This window comes from Nycticebus coucang, chromosome 1, assembly GCF_027406575.1.
Source record: "Nycticebus coucang isolate mNycCou1 chromosome 1, mNycCou1.pri, whole genome shotgun sequence".
NCBI lineage: Eukaryota > Metazoa > Chordata > Mammalia > Primates > Lorisidae > Nycticebus > Nycticebus coucang.
The window spans coordinates 65,318,204-65,334,489 of NC_069780.1; the positions used below are offsets into that span (position 1 = coordinate 65,318,204).

Genomic DNA, 16,286 nt, shown 5'->3' on the forward strand with positions numbered 1-16,286 from the left:
GCACTCTACCGAGTGCAATAAAATGAGAGACTCTTGTCTCTACAAAAAAAAAAAAAAAGACTGAATAATATTCCATTGTATATGCCGTATTTATCAGTTTATCTATCAATGGATTCCTGAGTTGCTTCCATGTTTTAGCTATTGTGAATAATGTTGACAGGAACATGGGTATTCAAATACCTCTCTGAGATCCTGCTTTCAATTCTTTGTGGTATATACCCAGGGGATTAGAATTGCTGGATCATGTAGTAATTCTATTTTTAATTTTTTGAGCAACTGGTACACTGTTTTCCATAGTGGCTGTATTGTTTTACATTCTCGTCAACAGTGCACAGGATTCCAATTCCTTTCCATCCTGACCAACGTTTGTTATTTTCTGGATTTTTTATTTATTTAATGGTAACCATTCTAATGAGATGCATAGTTTTGATTTGTATTTTCCTAATATTGAATGGTGTTACACACATTTTCATATGCTTATAGTATATCTTTTGAGATGTCTATTCAAGTTGTTTGCCCATTTTTATATGAATTAAGGTTTTTTGGTTGAGTTCTTTATATATTCTAGATATCAATCTCTTTTCAGATACATGATTTGTGATTATTTTCTCCTAGTCTGCAAGTTGGCCTTTTACTCTGTTGATAGTGACACAATGTCAACATGAATTTTTATGCAAAAACTTTATTTTTATTTATTTTTTTTGAGACAGTTTCACTTTGTTGCCCTTGGTAGAATGCCATGGTGTCAGAGCTCACAGCAACGTCAAACTCTTGGGCTTCAGTCTCCCAAGTAGCTGGGATTACAGGCGCCTGTCACGTCGCTCGGCCAGTTTTTAGGGATGGGGTCTTGCTCTTGTTCAGGCCAGTCTCAAACTTATGAGCTCAGGCAATCCACCCACTTTGGCTTCCCAGAGTGTTGGTATTATAGGCGTGAGCTACCATGCCCGGCCATTTAGAAGCTTTTTTTCTTTGTTTTTTTATGGAGAGTATTACAGTTTTAGGTCTTCCATTTAGACAGTGGGTCTATTTTGAATTAATTTTTATATATGGTGTTAGGTGAGGGTCTGACTTCATTCTTTTGCATCAGATACTCAGTTTTCCTGGCACCATATGTTGAAAAGACTGTCTTTTCTGACAATGAATTGTTTTGGCACTGTTTCAGAAAATCATTTGATACTAGCTAAGGTTTATTTCTGGACTCTATTTCATTGGTCTATATGCCTGTCTTTATGCCAGCACCACGCTGTTTTAATTACTGTAGCTTTTTTTTTTTTTTTACTGTAAGTTCTGTAGGAAGTATAAATCTAGCCTTGCTGGTTCCCACCCCCCTACTAGTTTTGGCTATTAGTGGTCTATTGAAATTCTATATGAATTCTAGGATGAGTTTTTCTGCTTCTGTTAAAAAGGCATTGATAATTCCATAGAGATTTCATTAAATGTGTCGATTGTTTAGGTAGTATTGAGATTTTAATAATATTAAATCTTCTAATCTGTAAACTTAAGATGTCTTTCCATTTGCTGTATTTATGTCTTTAATTTCTTTCAGAAATGTTTTTATAGTTTTCATTTCACAAACACTTCACCTCAGTTATGTTAATTCCTAAGTATTTTATTCTTTTCGATGCTATCGTAAGTGGAATTTTCTTAGTTTCCTTTTTTGCTGTTTGTTTTTAGTGTATAGAAATGGCCGCAGGAGGAGGAAAGGAGAATTGCGTGGCAACTATGGTTTGTAGTGTTCTAGGGAGGAAAAAGTTGACAAGCTTGGTAACAGCTTTTTTCTGTTTCACACGTCCTGGCATTTAGTGCTGTGGAGCAGAGGTTGTTCACAGTATAAGCAGGAAACCAGCAATGAGGACATGCCTGTTGCGATGGTAAATCCTTAAAAGGAGCCTCCTAAGAAATATATCTTGTGTGGAGAATGTGTAGATTATAAGAATATATAGCTTTTGTCCCAGTTTATTTCTTTCATTTACTGGATGCATTTATGGAAGGCACATAACAGGTCTTTGTGGGAAGAAACAGAAAGAAATCACAAAAGCAATTAAAAGAGCTCAAATAATGGGGTTCATGCCAGTTACATGTAAGGGTCCTGCGTATCTCAAAGACCCTAATGTTTGCAACATCAAGTATTGAGAATAAGTGACATGTTACCACCAGTAAACTTATTTTACAGTAGAAAAAGAAAAGAAATGGCAGCTGATTTTTGTGTTGACTTTTTTTTCCCTCAGTGGTGAGATAGGATTTTTATTAGAAAGGAAGTAAAAACCATCTTTTATTCGGAAGGAGTAAAAAACACCAGAGCTTCTGGCAAAGGGGAAGGCCCAAGTTGGAAGTCTGTCTCTTGGGTTCTTTGTGTATTGACCTTTTTTATCTTTCTACTTTGCCGAGTTCCTTTATATGTTCTAATACCTATTTGTGGAATCTTTTAGGGTTTTCTAGATGTAAGATCATATCATCTGTAAACAGTATCATATCACTTCTTCCTTTTCAATTTGGAGGGTTTTTATTTATTTATTTTTATTCTTTCTTTCTTTTCTTTTTTTTGAGACAGAGTCCCACTGTACTGCCCTTGGTAGAGTGCCGTGACTCAAACAGCAACCTCAAACTCTTGGACCCAAGCGATTCTCTTGCCTCAGCCTCCCAAGCAGCCAGGACCACAGGCACTTGCCACAACGCCTGGCCATTTTTTGTTGCAGTTGTCATCGTTGCTTACCTGGCCTGCGTTCAAACCCCCCAGCCTCGGTGTATGTGGCTGGCGCCGTAACCACTGTGCCATGGACGCTGAGCCCATTTATTAAGTTTTTTGAGGCAGAGTATCACTGTGTCACTCTTGGTAGGGTACTGTGGCGTCACAGCTCACAGCAACCTCAAACTCTTGGGCTTAAGCAATTCTCTTGCCCCAGCCTCCCAGGTAGCTGGGACTACAGGTCCCTGCCACAATGCCTGGCTATTTTTTTGTTATAGTTGTCTTTGTTGTTTAGCTGGCCAAGGCTGGGTTTGAACTCGCCAGCTTATGTGGCTGGAGCCGTAACTGCTGTGCTACAGGTGTCGAGCCTTTATTTCTTTTTGTTGCTTAACTGCTTTGGCTTGGACTTCCAGTACTATGTTGAGTAGAAGTGGCAAGAAAATGGGCATCCATGTATTGTTCTAGAAGGTCTTAAAGGAAAAGCTTTCAGTCTTTCACTATTTACTATAGTTTTCACTGTAAGATTTTCATATATAGCTTTTATTACATTGAGGTACTAGGTCATTAAATATGAAGTGTCTGATTTCACATCAGAAGTTTAGATTATCATATATCAAACAAGCAATAAAATTAATCCACGTATGAGTCTAATCTATGGACACAGTTTGGACATTTTAATGTTAGCTTGTGTATTCCAGCAGCAAAGAGTCCTGGAGAGTGAGGGGCTCTGAAATTGTGAAAGGCATTTTCCACAACTTGTTGAGAATTAAATATTTTTTCTTGCAAGAAGTAGTCCAAAGGCTAGAAGAAGTAATACTGGCTAGTGTCAGGTCTGGTCACGACAGTGGTTGACAAAGAGTTTCCAAGTCCAGGTTCTGTAGTTTGAGCACTGTTGCTTGTGCCACATGTGATTAAGCTGTTTAATGTTGTTTTGTGAGAGGATTGGACCATCCTATTAATTCTTGGCTGCTTAATCACAAGCATCCTCATTGTGCCCAGCTGGTTGCAGTAAACATCCACTGTAATTGACCAAGTTTCATGAAGCTGTAGTGGGTATTACCAGTGCTGGACCACCAAACAGACACCATTGGCTTTTTTGGATGAATATTTGGTTTGGAGTGTTTAAGTACTTCATCTTTATTCAACCATTGTGCCAAACACTTGTAATTTGCCAAAAAAGAATCCATTTTTCATCATACATTACAATACAGCGTAGAAATCGCTCGCCTTTATATTGTAACAGCAAAGAAAACCAAGCTTTCTTTGAGACGATATCTCTTCTGATGCTGGTTGTTTTTTTTTCATTTTTTAATTTTTGAGACAAAGTCTTACTTGTCGCCCTTGGTAGCATGCTGTGGTGTCATAGCTTGCAGCAACCTTAAACTCTTGGGCTCAGGCAATCCCTTTGCCTTAGCCTCCCGAGTAGCTGGGACTACAAGCGCTCCTTAAGGTCTGGTTAGTTCTAGAGAAGGGGGTCTTGCTCTAGCTTAGGCTGGTCTCCAACTCCTGAGCTCAGGCAATACACCCACACCTCACCCTCCCAGAGTGCTAGGATTACAGGTGTGAGCCACTGTACCCAGCCTTCTGATGTTCTTTAATTCACATGGAATCCATCTTTATAGCTTCTTTACCTTGTCAGTTTGCTTCGAATGTTCCAGTACTTTTGGAATAGTAGCGTGAAACCTTGCTGCTAATAATGTATGCATAGTTAAGATTGATTTGCTTTCACTACAGCTTTCAGGTCATCATCACCTTGGTCTCAAGTGATCTATGTGGCTCATTTTCAAAATTAAAATCACCAGAATGAAACTTCTCAAACCATTGTTAGTCATATCCTTCCCAAACATTTTGTTGATATCTTTGAGCTGTCTGTGCTACATTGGTTCCATGATGGAACTCATATTAAAAAATAACATGAATTTTTGACTTATCCAAGGTTTCACAAAAATTATTCTAAAATTTTTTGAAATATAATTACAAGTCAAAATGTGTGTTTGAAAGAATGAGGATGTACCTTCACAATAAAGAAAGAAGATATGTCAAAGTGAAATGTCAGTTATCAACTGTCAAACTTACTGCTTAAGAAAATTGAACATTTCTTTCTTTTTATTTTTAATTTTTTTATTATTAAATCATAGCTGTGTACATTAATGCAATCATGGGGCACCATACACTGGTTATTTATATACTATTTGACATATTTTCATCACACTGGTTAACATAGCCTTCCTGGCTTTTCTTTTTTTTTTTTTTTTTTTATTGTTGGGGATTCATTGAGGGTACAATAAGCCAGTTACACTGATTGCAATTGTTAGGTAAAGTCCCTCTTGCAATCATGTCTTACCCCCATAAAGTGTGACACACACTAAGGCCCCACCCTCCTCCCTCCATCCCTCTTTCTGCTTCCCCCCCCCATAAACTTAATTGTCATTAATTGTCCTCATATCAAGATTGAGTACATAGGATTCATGCTTCTCCATTCTTGTGATGCTTTACTAAGAATAATGTCTTCCACTTCCATCCAGGTTAATACGAAGGATGTAAAGTCTCCATTTTTTTTAATAGCTGAATAGTATTCCATGGTATACATATACCACAGCTTGTTAATCCATTCCTGGGTTGGTGGGCATTTAGGCTGTTTCCACATTTTGGCAATGGTAAATTGAGCTGCCATAAACAGTCTAGTCCAAGTGTCCTTATGATAAAAGGATTTTTTTCCTTCTGGGTAGATGCCCAGTAATGGGATTGCAGGATCGAATGGGAGGTCTAGGTTGAGTGCTTTGAGGTTTCTCCATACTTCCTTCCAGAAAGGTTGTACTAGTTTGCAGTCCCACCAGCAGTGTAAAAGTGTTCCCTTCTCTCCACATCCACGCCAGCATCTGCAGTTTTGAGATTTTGAGATGTGGGCCATTCTCACTGGGGTTAGATGATATCTCAGGGTTGTTTTGATTTGCATTTCTCTAATATATAGAGATGATGAACATTTTTTCATATGTTTGTTAGCCATTCGTCTGTCATCTTTAGAGAAAGTTCTATTCATGTCTCTTGCCCATTGATATAAGGGATTGTTGACTTTTTTCATGTGGATTAATTTGAGTTCTCTATAGATCCTGGTTATCAAGCTTTTGTCTGATTGAAAATATGCAAATATCCTTTCCCATTGTGTAGGTTGTCTCTTTGCTTTGGTTATTGTCTCCTTAGCTGTACAGAAGCTTTTCAGTTTAATGAAGTCCCATTTGTTTATTTTTGATGTTGTTGCAATTGCCATGGCAGTCTTCTTCATGAAGTCTTCCCCCAGGCCAATATCTTCCAGTGTTTTTCCTATGCTTTCTTTGAGGATTTTTATTGTTTCATGCCTTAAATTTAAGTCCTTTATCCATCTTGAATCAATTTTTGTGAGTGGGGAAAGGTGTGGGTCCAGTTTCAGTCTTTTACATGTAGACATCCAGTTCTCCCAACACCATTTGTTGAATAGGGAGTCTTTCCCCCAAGGTAAGTTCTTGTTTGGTTTATCAAAGATTAGGTGGTTGTAAGATGTTAGTTTCATTTCTTGGTGTTCAATTCGATTCCAAGTGTCTATGTCTCTGTTTTTGTGCCAGTACCATGCTGTCTTGAGCACTATGGCTTTGTAGTACAGACTAAAATCTGGTATGCTGACGCCCCCAGCTTTATTTTTGTTACTAAGAACTGCCTTAGCTATACGGGGTTTTTTCCGGTTCCATACAAAACGCAGAATCATTTTTTCCAAATCTTGAAAGTACGATGTAGATACTTTGATAGGAATGGCATTGAATAGGTAGATAGCTTTGGGAAGTATAGACATTTTAACAATGTTGATTCTTCCCATCCATGAGCATGGTATGTTCTTCCATTTGTTAATATCCTCTGCTATTTCCTTTCTGAGGATTTCATAGTTTTCTTTATAGAGGTCCTTCACCTCCTTCGTTAGGTATATTCCTAGGTATTTCATTTTCTTTGAAACTATGGTGAAGGGAGTTGTGTCCTTAATTAGCTTCTCATCTTGACTGTTATTGGTGTATACAAAAGCTACTGACTTGTGGACATTGATTTTATATCCTGAAACATTACTGTATTTTTTGATGACTTCTAGGAGTCTTGTGGTTGAGTCTTTGGGGTTCTCTAAGTATAAGATCATGTCGTCAGCAAAGAGGGAGAGTTTGACCTCCTCTGCTCCCATTTGGATTCCCTTTATTTCCTTGTCTTGCCTAATTGTATTGGCTAGAACTTCCAGCACTACGTTGAATAGTAAAGGTGACAGAGGACAACCTTGTCTGGTTCCAGTTCTAAGAGGAAAAGCTTTCAGTTTTACTCCATTCAGTAAAATATTGGCTGTGGGTTTGTCATAGATAGCTTCAATCAGTTTTAGAAATGTGCCACCTATGCCTATACTCTTCAGTGTTCTAATTAGAAAAGGATGCTGGATTTTATCAAATGCTTTTTCTGCATCTATTGAGAGGATCATGTGATCTTTATTTTTGCCTCTGTTAATATGGTGGATAACGTTTATAGACTTGCGTATGTTAAACCAGCCTTGCATCCCTGGGATGAAGCCTACTTGATCATGATGAATGACTTTTTTGATGATAAGCTGTAATCTATTGGCTAGGATTTTGTTGAGAATTTTTGCGTCTATGTTCATGAGTGAGATTGGTCTGAAATTCTCCTTTTTGTTTGGGTCTTTTCCTGGTTTTGGTATCAGGGTGATGTTTGCTTCATAGAATGTGTTGGGGAAGATTCCTTCTTCCTCAGTTTTTTGGAATAATTTCTGCAGTACAGGAATAAGCTCTTCCTTGAAGGTTTGATAGAATTCTGGAGTGAAGCCATCTGGACCAGGGCATTTTTTAGTTGGAAGCTTTTTTATTGTTTCTTTGATCTCAGTGCTTGAAATTGGTCTGTTCAGGAGGTCTATTTCTTCCTGGCTAAGTCTAGGGAGAGGGTGTGATTCCAAATATTGATCCATTTCCTTCACATTGTCAAATTTCTGGGCATAGAGTTTCTGGTAGTATTCAGAGATGATCTCTTGTATCTCTGTGGGATCAGTTGTTATTTCCCCTTTATCGTTTCTGATTGAGGTTATTAGAGATTTTACTTTTCTATTTCTAGTTAGTCTGGCTAATGGTTTATCTATTTTATTTATTTTTTCAAAAAACCAACTCCTTGTTTCATTAATTTTCTGAATGATTCTTTTGTTTTCAATTTCATTGATCTCTGATTTGATTTTGGATATTTCTTTTCTTCTACTGAGTTTAGGCTTAGATTGTTCTTCTTTTTCCAATTCCATAAGATCTCTTGTGAGATTGTTGATGTGCTCTCTTTCTGTTTTTCGAATGTAGGCATCTAAAGCGATGAATTTTCCTCTCAAAACTGCTTTTGCAGTATCCCACAGGTTTTGGTAGCTTGTGTCTTCATTGTTGTTATGCTCAAGGAAGTTAATGATTTCCTGTTTTATTTCTTCCTGCACCCATCTGTTATTCAACAGAAGATTGTTTAATTTCCATGCCTTTGGGTGGGCTTGAGCATTTTTGTTAGAGTAGAGTTCCACCTTTAGTGCCTTATGGTCTGAAAAGATACAAGGTAAAATTTCAATTCTTCTGATTCTGTTGATATTTGTTTTGTGTCCCAGGATATGATCAATTTTGGAGAATGTTCCATGGGGTGGTGAGAAGAATGTATATTCTTTATCTTTGGGGTGGAGTGTTCTATATGCATCTATCAAGCGTAGTTGTTCTAGGGTCTCATTTAAATCTCTTACATCTTTGTTTAATTTCTGTTTAGAGGATCTGTCCAGCTCTGTAAGAGGTGTGTTAAAGTCCCCTGTTATGATGGTATTATCAGATATCATATTGCTCAGACTGAGTAAGGTCTGCTTCAAGAATCTGGGAGCATTTAAATTGGGTGCATAAATATTTAGAATGGAAATGTCTTCTTCTTGTAGTTTTCCCTTGACCAATATAAAGTGACCATCTTTGTCTTTTTTGACTTTAGTTGCTTTAAATCCACATGTATCTGAAAATAAGATTGCAACTCCTCTTTTCTTCTGAATTCCGTTTGCCTGAAAAATTGTCTTCCAACCCTTGACTCGGAGCTTTAATTTGTCTTTTGAGGCCAGGTGTGTTTCTTGCAGACAGCAAATGGATGGCTTGTGTTTTTTAATCCAGTCAGCCAATCTATGTCTCTTCAGTGGGGAATTCAGGCCATTAACATTTATTGAGATAATTGATAAGTGTGGTAGTATTCTATTCGTCTTATTTGGTGAGAGTCCATTGCTTAATTTTATCTTTTGCATCAGTGTGGAGGTTAGGTTTTGTCCTTTGATTTCTGAGTTCTTACTTTGCTGCTGATCCATTGTGGTGGTCAGTGTGCAGAACAGGTTGAAGTATTTCCTGTAGAGCTGGTCTTGTTGTGGCGAATTTCCTCAATGTTTGTATATCCGTAAATGATTTGATTTCTCCGTCAATTCTGAAGCTTAGCTTAGCAGGGTACAGAATTCTGGGCTGAAAATTGTTCTGTTTAAGTAGATTAAAGGTAGATGACCATTGTCTTCTTGCTTGGAAAGTTTCATTAGAGAAGTCTGCGGTCACTCTGATGGATTTGCCCCTGTAGGTCAACTGGCGCTTACTCCTGGCAGCTTGCAGAATCTTTTCTTTTGTCTTGACTTTGGACAGGTTCATCACAATGTGTCTTGGAGAAGCTCGGTTAGAGTTGAGGCGACCCGGGGTCCGATAGCCCTCTGAAAGCAGTGTGTCAGACTCTTTGGTGATGTTTGGGAAATTTTCTTTTATAATATTCTCTAGTATGGCTTCCATTCCTCTGGGGCATTCTTCTTCCCCTTCTGGAATTCCTATAACTCGTATGTTGGAACGCTTCATAAAGTCCCATAATTCTGACAGTGAACGTTCTGCTTTCTCTCTCTTCTTTTCTGCCTCTTTTACTGTCTGAGTTATCTCAAGAACTTTGTCTTCTACCTCTGAAATTCTTTCTTCTGCATGGTCTAACCTGTTGCTGATACTTTCCATTGTATCTTTAAGTTCCCTAATTGACTGTTTCAGTTCCTTCAGGTCTGCTATATCCTTTTTATATTCTTCATATCGTTCATCTCTTATTTGATTCTGTTTTTGGATTTCCTTTTGGTTATTTTCCACTTTATTAGCAATTTCCTTCATTGTTTCCATCATTTCTTTCATTGTTTTCAACATGTGTATTCTAAATTCCCTTTCTGTCATTCCTAACATTTCTATACTGGTGGAATCATCTGCAGTAGCTACCTCATGGTCCCTTGGTGGGGTTGTTCTAGACTGGTTCTTCATGTTGCCTGGAGTTTTCTGCTGATTCTTCCTCATGAGTGATTTCTTTTATCTGTTTCCTTGCCCTAATTTTCCTTTCACTTCCTCTTGCTCTTTAAGTTCTTGTGCCTGTGGACTAAGGGTTATCGGACCAGAAGGGTGAGAAGGTTGAAGAGCAAAAAAAGGGGATGAAAGAAAGGAGGACCGAGTGATAAGAAAAAAAGAAAGATAGAGAAAGGAGAGGGGGTGGGTATAAGGAATATTGACAAAAAGAAGAGAGGCACAGAAAGAGGGAGACAGGGCAATATAGGTGTACAGTAGGGTACTTTGACACAACCTTAAAAAACCCCACCTTCTGGGGGTGCCCAGTTGCGTGGTTCCCTTGAGGTCAGCAGCTCTTTGCTAACCTGATCAGACACAGTACCCCACCTCCACCAAGTAGAGAGGAAAGACAAAAATGCTTTAAATCAAACCAAAAGAAGCAAACAGAAAACTTTACGGGGATAAAATTGGGTGAAAAACCAAATTATATCGGTAGAAACACTAGCAAAAATGAAGTTGAAGTTATTAAAAAAGGCAGCAATGGGAAATTATAATTAAACTAGGAAAATTGAGAAAGAAAAAGGGATCTGTGTGGAAAAGATTGAAATTAAAAAAACAAAAGAACATCAGCAACGTCAAAATAAACAAACAAAAAAAACAACCAAACCAAAAACAAAAAGAAGAAAAAAATACACAACCAAAAACAAAGCAGTTTGTATATGTTATTGAATATTGTCTGGGCAACACGTGGTCTTCTGGGGTATGAGATGTTAGTCACAGTTCTGATACGACTGGAGGCTGCTGATTTCTCAAACCCCAGCAGGTAGACACCCTAAATCTCTCTTCAGCCTACTTAAAAGGCACTTTGAACTTGTAAACTTGCTGAGCAGAAGCTTTCCCAGCTTTCTCGCTGGAATCGCTGCTGAAGTGGCTATGCACTTACTCAGTGTGCCAAAACCGATCTCACTCTGCCCCTGAGGGTTAGGGCTGCAAGGCGGCTCAGACCCCACCCTTAGGCTACTTGGTTGCTGGGTTACCAGCTCCCACCCGTTTCTAGCTCTGCGACCCTGAGGGCAGAGCTTGCCGGGGCAGATCACTGACAATGGATCCGTGTGACCCACCGCCAAACACTATCAGCTCCGTCTGGCTCAGCGGCTCAGACTGGGGCCCTAGACAACGGCCAAAGTTCTCCGCACTCCCGCTCAGGCCTTCCCCAAGGCAGTTCAACTCAGTGCCAAGTCCAAGGACATCAAAACAGTTCACAGGTAAGGCCTTTCTGGTTTGCAGTCTCGCTGCTACTGAACTTACAGTTGTGGGCGGGTTTAGACGGATTGAACACACGCGACCACTTGCCGGCTTTCCACTGTTTTAGTCCTCCTCTTGGGGTCCAGAAGTCTCTCGCTGACTCCCTGTATTTTCATAGGAGTGATGATAGGCAGTTCCCACCAGCCAGAGATGCCTGGAGTCCTATCTCCCCAGACTCACGGTGCCCAGATGCAAGGAAGCTGTTACTCGGCTGCCATCTTGCTCCGCCTCCTTCCTGGCTTTTCTTAAGCATTGTGTTAAGACATTTATATTCTACATTTAGTAAGTTTCACATGTACCCTTGTAAGATGCACCATAGGTGTGATCCCACCAATCACCCTCCCATCCCTTCCTCCCCCCTCTCCCTCTCCCCCTTCCCCATATTCTTAGGTTATAACTGGGTTATAGCTTTCATATGAAAGCCATAAATTAGTTTCATAGTAGGGCTGAGTACATTGGATACTTTTTCTTTTTCTTTTTCTTTTTTTTGTGGTTTTTGGCCGGGGCTAAGTTTGAACCCGCCACCTCTGGCATATGGGACTGACGCCCTACTCCTTGAGCCACAGGTGCCGCCACATTGGATACTTTTTCTTCCATTCTTGAGATACTTTACTAAGAAGAATATGTTCCAGCTCCATCCATGTAAACATGAAAGAGGTAAAGTCTCCATCTTTCATAATATTCCATGGTGTACATATACCACGATTTATTAATCCATTCGTGGATTGATGGGCACTTGGGCTTTTTCCATGACTTAGCAATTGTGAATTGGGCTGCAATAAACATTCTGGTACAAATGTCTTTGTTATAATGTGATTTTTGGTCTTCTGGGTATATACCTAGTAGAGGAATTATAGGATTGAATGACAGATCTATTTTTAGATCTCTAAGTGTTCTCCAAACATCTTTCCAAAAGGAATGTATTAATTTGCATTCCTACCAGCAGTGTAGAAGTGTTCCCTTTTTCTCCACATCCATGCCAACATCTCTGGTCTTGGGATTTTGTGATATGGGCTAATCTTACTGGAGTTAGATGATACCTCAAAGTAGTTTTCATTTGCATTTCTCTGATGATTAAGGATGATGAGCATTTTTTCATATGTCTATAGGCTGTGCACCTGTCTTCTTCAGAGAAGTTTCTCTTTAAGTCCCTTGCCCACCCTGAGATGGGATCACTTGTTCTTTTCTTCCTAATATGTTTGAGTTCTCTGTGGATTCTGGTTATTAAACCTTTGTCGGAGACATAACCTGCAAATATCTTCTCCCATTCTGAGGGCTGTCTGCTTGCTTTACTTACTGTGTTCTTGGCTGTGCAGAAGCTTTTTAGTTTGATCAGGTCCCAGTAGTATATTTTTGAAGCTGTTTCAATTGCCCGGGAGGTCCTCCTCGTAAAATATTCTCCCAGACCGATTTCTTCAAGAGTTTTCCCTGCACTTTCTTCCAGTATTTTTATAGTTTCACGTCTTAAGTTTCAATCTTTAATCCATATTGTACCCTCATTGAATCCCCAACAATAAAAAAAAAAATCTTTAATCCAGTGAGAGTCTATCTTAGTTAATGGTGAAAGGTGTGGGTCCAGTTTCAGTCTTCTACAGGTCACCGGCCAGTTCACCCAGCACCATTTGTTAAATAGGGAATCTTTTCCCCATTGAATGTTTTTTTTTTTTTTTTCCAATTGAATGTTTTTAATTGGCTTGTCAAAGATCAAGTATCGGTAAGTAGCTGGGTTCATCTCTTGGTTCTCTATACTGTTCCATACATCTGCCTCTCTGTTTTTGTGCCAGTACCATGCTGTTTTGATCACTATCGATTTATAGTATAGTCTGAGGTCCGGTAGCGTGATTCCTCCTGCTTTGCTATTATTTCTAAGTAATGTCTTGGCTATTCGAGGTTTTTTCTGATTCCATATAAAACATATTATTTTTTCAAGATCTTTAAAGTATGACAGTGGAACTTTAATAGGGATTGCATTAAAATTGTATATTGCTTTGGGTAGTATGGACATTTTAATAATGTTGATTCTTCTCAGCCATGAGCATGGCATGTTTTTCCATTTGTTAACATTTTCAGCTATTTCTTTTCTTAGAGGTTCATAGTTCTCTTTATAGAGATCTTTCACGTCCTTTGTTAGATAAACTCCCAAATATTTCATCTTCTTTGGCACTTCTGTGAATGGAATAGAGTCCTTGACTTTTTTCAGCTTGACCATTGTTGGTATATATAAAGGCTACCGATTTATGGATGTTGATTTTGTAACCTGAGATGCTGCCGTATTCCTTGATCACGTCTAAGAGTTTTGTAGTAGAGTCCCTGGTGTTTTCCAGATATACAGCCATATCATCTGTGAAGAGTGAAAGTTTGCTCTCTTCTGACCCTATATGGATACCCTTGATTGCTTTTTCTTCCCTAATTGCGATGGCTAAAACTTCTATTACAATGTTAAAAAGCAGTGGAGACAATGGGTAGCCTTGTCTGGTTCGTGATCTAAATGGAACTGATTTCAATTTAACTCCATTCAGTATGATATTGGCTGTGGGTTTGCTGTAGCTGGCCTCTATCAGTTTAAGAAATGTCCCTTTTATACCCATTTTCTTAAGTGTTCTGATCATGAAGGGATGCTGGATATTATCAAAAGCTTTTTCTGCATCGATTGAGAGAATCATATGGTCTTTGTTTTTTAATTTGTTTATGTGCTGAATTATATTTATAGATTTATGTATATTGAACCAGCCTGACACCCTGGGATAAAACCGACTTGGTTGTGATGTATAATTTCTTTGATGTGTTGCTGGATTCTGTTTGTTAGGATCTTGTTGAATATTTTTACATCAATATTCATTAGTGATATTGGTCTATAATTTTCTTTTCTTGTTGGGTCTTTTCCTGGTTTGGGGATCAGCGTGATATTTACTTCGTAGAACGTGTTGGGTGTTGGGTAGTCTTCCTTGTTTTTCTCTATTTTGGAACAGGTTGAGTAATATAGGTACTAGTTCCTCTTTAAAGGTTTGGAAGAATTCTGACGTGAAGCCATCTGGTCCCAAAGACATGAATTATCAATTCTCTTCTTGTTAGGGAGATTTTGTATGGTTGATGCTATTTCATAACTTGATATAGGACTGTTCAACATTTCCACTTGATTCTGGCTAAGTCTTGGAAGGTGACGTGCTTCCAAGTATTGTCAATTTCCTTCAGATTTTCATATTTCTGAGAACAAATTTTCTTATAATATTTATTAAGGATTTTTTAAATTTCTGAGGAGTCTGTTGTTATTTCGTTTTTGTCACTTCTGATTGATGAAATGAAAAGATTTTACTGTTTTTTTCCTGGTTAGGTTAGCCAAAGGTTTATCTATTTTATTGACCTTTTCAAAAAACCAACTTTTTGATTTATTGATCTGTTGTATAATCTTTTTGTTTTCAATTTCATTTAATTCTGCTCTAATTTTGGTTATTTCTTTTCTTCTACTGGGTTTGGGGTTGGAATGTTCTTCCTTTTTCAGTTGCTTGAGATGTCCCATTAGGTTGATAACTTCCTCTCTTTCCATTCTTTTCAGGAAGGCTTGCAGTGCTATAAATTTCCCTCTTAGGACTGCCTTTGCAGTATCCTAGAGGTTCTGATAATTCGTGTCTTCAATGTTTTGTTGCAAAAATTTGGTAATTTCCTTCTTAATCTCATCTATGACCCAGCTATCATTCAGCATAAGGTTATTTAACTTCCATGTTTTTGTATGAGTATGCAGATTCCTGTGGTTACTGAGTTCAACTTTTATTCCATGGTGATCTGAGAAGATGCATGGAATAATTTCTATTCCTTTAAATTTACTGAGGTTAGACTTGTGACCTAAGATGTGATCGATATTGGAGTATGTTCTGTGGGCTGATGAGAAGTATGTGTATTCAGTTTTGTTGGTGAACATTTCTTTGTTAATAACTTTATACTGTAGTTTACTTTTATTCCTAGTTCATTGATTGTGTTTATTGCAAAAGAGTGTTGAGTTTTGTCAAGCATTTTTTGTGCATCAGCTCAGATGATTATGTGGGGGTTTCCACCCCCTTCATTCTGTTAATGTAGTGTACTATATTTGGTCATTTTCTGCATGTTGAACTATCTTTGCATTCTAGGAGTAGATTCCACTTGGTCATGGTGCACAATTCTTTTAATATACTGCTGAGTTTAGTTTGCTAGTATTTTGTTGAAGATTTTTCATCAGCATTTTCTATTACGTTTTCAGACTTTTTATAAGATTTCATTTTGATGAAGTAAAACCAGTATTACAGCTGAATTATATGTAAGATTCCATTTTGATTAGATAAAACTGGTGTTAAAGCTGAATTATATATCTATATCTGTACTTCTTTACATAAACATTGTAGGGGAAAGAGAAACCGTTGAATGAAATATGATGTAGGCTGGTGCGGTGGCTCACTGCTGTAATCGTAGCACTCTGGGAGGCCAAGGTGGGCGGATTGCCTGAGCTTACAGATTCAAGGCCAGTCTGAGCAAGAGCAAGACTCTGTCTCTAAAAATAGCCAGGCATTGTGGTGGGTGCCTGTAGTCCCAGGTACTTGGGAGGCTGAGGCAAGAGGATCACTTAAGCCCTAGAGTTTAAGATTGCTGTGAGCTGTGATGCCATACTCTACTGAGGGTGACAAAGTGAGACTGTCTCAAAAAAAAAAAAAAAATATATATATACACATATGATGCATTCTTTCTTATTTTTCTTATTAACTCTTATTTGCTACTGGAGTTTACCACCAGGCAGGAGCAGAAGCAGCTTTAAGAGAAATTTATATAATTTTCCACAAATCGAATATTTTTGGGTACTTTTTGCTTTGTAAGAAGACTACTATCATTTCTAATAAATGAGCTCTTGCAGAAGTAGCTTGTTTGAGGGGGGAAAAGGTATTAAGATCCATTTACTTAAATGTACTCTGATTCTTTTTTTTTTT

The 16,286-nt window shown here is 38.2% G+C and overlaps 1 protein-coding gene and 1 pseudogene across 2 annotated transcripts in view; both read left to right on the plus strand.

The window, feature by feature from the left end:
* Positions 1-16,286, plus strand: part of NAA15 (N-alpha-acetyltransferase 15, NatA auxiliary subunit) — a 112,473-nt gene that overhangs the window by 24,399 nt on the left and 71,788 nt on the right. The window lies entirely within an intron of this gene.
* LOC128587732 (28S ribosomal protein S18c, mitochondrial-like) lies at positions 1,684-2,133 on the plus strand (annotated as a pseudogene).